Consider the following 7,428-nt stretch of genomic DNA (forward strand, 5'->3'; position numbering starts at 1 on the left):
TAGACGACCTAATAAATGATTCTTTGAGGAAAAATTAAGGGTTAGTAGTCCTTAGTACATACTTCCTCAGTTCTTTTTTACTTGACCCGCTTTGACTTTTACACTATTCACCACCTCTCCTTTAACCGTCTTTTGTGAGTGATAGGTAAGGAATAATATATTCATATGATATATTTTTTAATTCGTTTCAATAAGTACTATTGAATATACAACTTTTATAATTTTTACTTATGAAGAATTAAAGTTATTGATCGCTAAAGTTTTGCATTGGCAAGCGTGATAAAAGAAACATGTCAAGTAAAAAAGAACAGAGGAAGTATATAAAACTGTATCATTCATTTGGTTTTCAGATCTGCTAATAAAACAATATTTTCAGAATTAAAGGACCTATTTACCTAAATTATCTCAAGAAACTACTTTATGTATGGGGTGAGAGGAGGTGGCAATATGAATTAAATTGGGAGGGGATGAAAACAGTTGGAGATAATTTAGGTTGGTGTATGTATCTCAAAACTTCAAGTATAGTGAGTACGTGGGAAGTCCTATTAAAAAGACAAGTGTCCATTTTTATTAATCTTATCAACCAAATCTTGAAGAAATCATATTATTGGAAGACCAAAAATATTATACTCCAACTTTATACTAGTATTTCAACTACAAATTGCCAGCCTCTTTACTTGTTTCATCATCTAACACTTCCACCTTAGCTTCCGGGGATTCTGGGGCTCCCATGACTTAATTTATTATATTATTATTGTATTTTTTTTATATATAAAAATTGTGGCATGTGAAGTTTCACCCAACATTTTTTTGTATAAAAATAATAAAGTATCAAAAGTCAACCGGTTGACCCATTGTTCTTGGTTTTTATTGGGAACTTGGGAGGAAGAGATTGCGAGCGGAAAGTAGGCAATTAAGTTTAGATTTAGGTTGATTTATCTATTTATTTACATTTATTTTCTACCTACCAGAAATTAACAAAATAGTTTATAGTTGGCCCCAACGAGAGTGGCAAATGAACAAGCTAAAATTAGGGTTCAAAACTTCAAATAGGTTCAATTCAATAATTATTCTTAACCTCAAAATGGTCCAATTATTCCCAAATTTCCATCCATGATGAATTTTTTTTTTTTTTATGGTAGAAATGACCTGTAGTTAAGTGTTACAATCTTTATATTAAAATGGGGAAAAAAAAATTACATGTTTCACAATTTTAGTCTCGTTGATTACCTAACCCTATGGAGAAAAAAAAAATTATGTTAAAAAAGTTCATATATTATATATACAATGCTCAGAGTATCATCCCTAAGGTGCAACCGCGCAATAGGAACCCTGAAAATCATTTTGATGCATAGTCTAGTTGAAACAAAATATATTTTCAAGGTCATGTAAGTAATGTTTTTTGAAATCATATATGACTACTAGTTGGTTACATAAAAGGCCATGGCGGCCTTGAGTTAATAAAGGGAGGTACATTCGTAATAAAAGACTATTTCGACAAAATAGACGGCTTCGGCCACTTAAATGGCCTTCCAAGGTTTCATGGGGTCCATGAAAAGCATGAATTGCATTCAAACTACTCTGTAGTTACATATTATTCCACAAAATCACTCAAAACATGTATGGTTCATATAGGTTGCATTGCCGGAGAGGTCATTTTTACTTATACTTGCATTTTTGATATCCTTAAATATGAGTACATGAGTTAATAGCAAAAGTAGCAAACATGACTTCTTCCTAGAAATTTTCATGCCAATATGTCAAAAACGACTCTCATTCATAATCATTTTATGTATTGCCTCCGTTAAATGTTATGTGCAACTTTAGGTATTATTTGTGAGATATAAAATATACAAAATTGCACATAACATTGATACGATAATGTATTATGTATGTAGTAAGAGACTAGCGTGATAATTAAAATAATTTTAAGTGTGACCTCTCGTCTTGGTAAGATGTTGCTTGTTTCCAATTTCATTTAGCCAAAGTGAGCAACCTATAATAAGTAATTTTACTGTTTGATGTATTTAACTTAGCTTGTTTTTTTTAAGTGTTGCTTTGGGACAAAGTATGTATATCTTCTATTACTATTGTAAAAGCTAAATTTAAGTTGCTTAGCAATAACAATTTTTGATCAATTTTCGGGTATATTATGCGTAACGCTATTATGAATTATTATGAGTTCATAAATGATGAAAAGAACATGAACTAGTTAATATTCCATATTGCCTCCTTTATGACACATAATTAATGTAAGCATCAACAAAATTGCTAGACTTGTACGCAACGTATAATATTTCATGTATATTCATAAATCATATTCCATCATCATACATTTTTTTTTTATTTATGCAAATATTCCATCATCAATAATAATTTGATATAGGGCTTTAGCAATTATAGTAACCTTACAATGGTCTTGTACGATATACAGAGTATATGATTGTATTTATTGTCGTTAATTACTTGAATTTCTCTGAGATAAAATAGTTTATTGTATTAGGGTATTATTTACTCCGTATTTGCCAATGTTACAAGTAAGAAGAAAAACTCTAATCAGATCTCACCTCTCACCTCTCATAGTTTAATTTTTTAGGTCCAAAATATACTTACAGGCCAGATATTTGAAAAATGGGAACGAGGTAATTAAAAGGATTCCCAAACTAATGGGATATTTAGCACTACCTTTTAAAAAGTATGAGATGACTCTTATGAATAGTGATTAAATATTTATGTCCTCTAAAATGTTTGTTTACTTATTTATCTTCATTAATATTAAGGAAAAATTAGAAAAAATAATCCCAACTTTCATCAATTTTGGTAGAATAATCCCAATTTTGGATTATTCTGGAATAATCCGAACTTTGGGGGGTGTTCTTTTTCTTCAATCCCAAATACCGGTTACCGGTTGAATGGGTTAAATTTTTTTTTTTTTTTGGTTTAAGTGACACGTGTCACAAATTAATTGGCTAAAATTATTAAAAAAAAAAAAAAACAAAACAAATAATCTTTCAAAAAAAAAAACAAAATAAATTAAAAAACCCACCAACCAAAGCCCCAACCACCCAGCCAAGCCGGAAACCGCCCAACCTAGCCACCTCCCTCGCCGTATCGCCGGCCTTCCCCCACCCCTGGAGTCGTCGTTCGAGTCAAACCCCTAAAACATCAACCCCACTCTCCAAAACCCCAAAAACCGGCGAAATCCCTCAAAGCCACCAACCCACTCCCGAAAACTACCAAAAACCCCTCCCCCACCATCAAAAACCCTAGACGCTAGGGTTTCGAGGTGAGGGAGGAGTGTTTTGCGGTTTCGTGGTTGCGATTTGGGGGTTACGGTGGTTCTGTGGTTTTGGGGTTGGTGATTTGGGTGGTTGTGTGGGGCAACGGGGAGAGGGGAAAACGGCAAACGGCGATTCAAGGGGTGGGGGGGATGCGGCGGCCTAAGCTGTGGTGATGGAGGTTAGATTAGGTTGGTGGGTTGGCGGGCTAGGCTATGGTGGTGTGCAGTGGTCAGGGTGGATCGATGGTGGAAGGGAAGTTGGGTGGTTTTCTGATTTATTATTATTATTTTTTAAATAAAATTGGACCAATCAGGACTTGACACGTGTCAAGTGACCTGATATAATAGGTCATTGACTTTGGTTGACCGGTTTGGGATTGAAGAAAAAGAACACCCCCCAAAGTTCGGATTATTCCAGAATAATCCAAAGTTGGGATTATTCTACCAAAATTGACGAAAGTTGGGATTATTTTTTCTAATTTTTCCTAATATTAATTGCCTCTTTTTATATAAACTTTCAACTTTGACTTATGGATTTGTCAGAATGAAAAAAATAGATCACCACATTTTCTCCAGCGAATGTCCCTTAATTGGTCAATGGTGGTTTAATTTGTTAGGAGGAGAGCTCGAGTTAGAAGGGTGAACACCATAGAGTTTATAAAAGGGTAGATTCGTCCATTTATTTTAATACATTGGCGTTATCCGGTAAAATGAGGACGTTGTATAGCGTTTCACTTTATTTTTTCTTAGTTAGCTAACAAAAAATTTGTCCAAAAATAATATCAGCAGACATGTTACATGCTTGCCTTGCCAAAAGGGATCATATAATACACGCATGTTTCCCCTTTTACTAATCTAATCGATCTCTCTAATTATTTACACTATAGCTTAGCTTTACGCAATCACTAATCATTTAAATTTATTGGTTCCAAGTTTCTTAAACAAGCAATTATGGAATCATATCTTCAGATTTCTATCAACTTTAATTTTTCCTTCTAATGTATGGATCGGACGGACCAAACGGGCCCACATAATCCATAACTCTCCACATTGCATTCAGAATTTCAGACCAAACACAAAATATACAGAGTCTCGATATAATATAAGTGGAATTTGTTGGAAAATTATACGTACTATATTGTGAGAAGTGACAATAATTTATTTAAAAAATAAAAGTTGTGAAAGAATGAAAATGGATAATAACATGAGTAGGACTCACCGAAACCTTCAAACTTTCTCAAAAAGCGTGGATATTAGTTTTTTTAATTTTGAATTTTTTTGATTTTTTTTTCACCCGGAAACAAAAATTGGCGAAATGTATACCATAATCCCTAATACCCTCTGGGAGTCTAATTGGCAAGGTGGAACCATCCAATTTGCCTTTAAACGACCAATTTACCAGTTTACAACTTGCACCGATTTCATTAACTCAAGCCTACCACGAATATTTATGACAACATATAATGATCATACATGGTTTCAAGCGGCATTATATGACCCCGAGATGTATTCCCTAAAATTTCAATGCTTTTCGACACCGGACACCGAAACAATCGAAATTTCTCAAAAAAACGTGATATTAGCCGTCATTTATGGAATTTTTTTACTTTTTATCGCCCGAATATAAAAATTTCCAAAATGTTTACCATGATCCCTAATACCCTCCGGGACTCCAATTGGGTGGGTGGAACCATCCAATTTGCCTTTAAACGACCAATTTACTGGTTTACAACTTGCACCGATTTCATTAATTCAAGCCTACCAAAAACATTTATGACAATATAAAATGATCATATATGGTTCCAAACGACATTATATGACCCCGAGAAGTATTCCCTAGAATTTCAATACTTTTCGACACCGAGCCCCAAAGACTCCAAAAATTCTCAAAAAGCAAGTATATAACCTTCAATTATTGAATTTTTTGACTTTTTTCACCGGTAAATAAAAATCGCAGAAATATTTACCATGGTATTTAATATCCTCCCAGAGTCCAATTGGGTGGGTGGAACCATCCAATTTGCCTTTAAACGGCCATTTTGCTGGTTTACAACGCGCCAATTTCATTAACTCAAGCCTACCACAAACATTTATGACAACATATAATGATCATATATGGTTCCAAACAGCATTATATGAACCCGAGATGTATCCCCTAAAATCTAAAGGCTTTTCGACGATGGGCTCCGAAACCTCCAAAATTTCTCAAAAAGCGTGGATATTAGCCTTCAATTTTGGATTTTTTTTTTTTTTACTTTTTTCCGCCCGAAATAAAAATTGCCGAAATTTTTACCATGGTCCCTAATACCCTCCGGGAGTCCAATTGGGTGGGTGGAACCATCCTAATTGCCTTTAAATGGCCAATTTACCGGTTTACAACTTGCACCGATTTCATTAACTCAAGCCTACTACGAACATTTATGACAACATAAAATGATCATATATGGTTCCAAACGGCATTATATGACCTCGAGATATATCTCCTAGAATTTCAAGCCTTTTCGACACCGGGCCTCGAAACCTCCAAAATTTCTCAAAAAGCGTGGATATTAGCCTTCAATTTTGGAAATTTTTGACTTTTTTTCGCCGGTAAATAAAAATTGCCGAAATATTTACCATGGCCACTAATACCCTTCGGGAGTTCAATTGGCTGGGTGGAACCATCCAATTTGTCTTTAAACGACCAATTTACTGGTTTACAACTTGCACCGATTTCATTAACTCAAGCATACCACGAACATTTATGACAACTGTAGGGAATAATTTCAAGCCTTTAAATCCCACTAGCTTGAACCCCACTGTGATCATACACTAAAGTACGGTGGCGTCCAAAAGGGAAGAAGATAGAGCAAAAGAGTCGCCAACAAGTTTTTTAGGAACTTGTAAACCGTTCACGAGGTGAAGGTTACACCCCTTAACGATCCAAGAGATCGTCAACTCCATAAGGTCATGAACCTAATAAGGGTCCGGGGATGAAGGTACAAATCCAACCTAAAAGAGATTGAACCTGTCCTAATAATAGGCCTCTACTTTATTCTGATCGTATTCATGTGCGCTTTCTAATTAACATGCAATCATTAGGATTAACCCTAAACCTGTTTAATCTATGTTGGTTGAATATTAAATGCACAAATAAACTATTATTGGCGATCACTTGAATTATAATCGTATTAACCCTAACAAGATTATTAATTATCTTATTAAGCGTGATTACAAGTACCAAATTCCCTTTAAACATGCATAAAGGCGCGGTCAAGCAATAACAATAAATAATATCAAGCAACATAATAAATAATTAATAATAATAATCATGAATAATAATTATAATAATAACAATAATAATCATCATCAAAATAATAATAAATAATATTCATAATCATCATAAATTATAACAATTATAATCATAATCATGTTCATGTTAATATTAAAGCATAATAAAAATAGCAAGATCCTAGGCATGATACTAACAAGATTAATAACAAACTCTAGCATGTCACTAAGCAATAAAAATCAAATCTTTAACCCTAACATGATACTAACAATCATAAACATTAGGAAGAACATAGGAAGCATCGCAGGAATCATAATAAGCATATTTGATATTATAACCTTTTCCCTAAACATGATACTAGGAATATCATAATAACAATTTAAACATGATTTCTACATCATAATATTAATAAATCAATTAAAGTACTTACTTTGATGCCTCGTACCTCTTTCTAATAACAAAATACACACGTTAGTAACTTCAAGGAAAATAATAATCAAAACAATTAAATTAAATAATTGAAAGAGAGATTTGGGACCAAACCCTCAGAAATTAAACCTTTCACGTCTACGGCGAAGGCAACTTCGAATATGGCTAGGTGTTTTTAGATCTTGTGAATGCGGAATTTTGTATGAAAAAGCAAAGTAAGAATTAAGAGAGATGAGAGAATTAGAAAACTGATTGTCGGTGAATAATCGTGAGAATTGGTGAATGAAAACGGAGTTTTTAATACGATATTTATAGAGAAATCAGCCAAAAAGATAAATTAAACAAAACAGAGTCTGACGCACAAAAAACAGAGCTGGCGCCAGGTACCAACACTAGCGCCAGGCCTGGGGTCAGATGCCAAGCTTAAATTTAACGTGTTTTCGAAAAT

The sequence above is a fragment of the Chenopodium album genome, chromosome 8 (genome assembly GCF_948465745.1).
Source record: "Chenopodium album chromosome 8, dcCheAlbu1.1, whole genome shotgun sequence".
NCBI lineage: Eukaryota > Viridiplantae > Streptophyta > Magnoliopsida > Caryophyllales > Amaranthaceae > Chenopodium > Chenopodium album.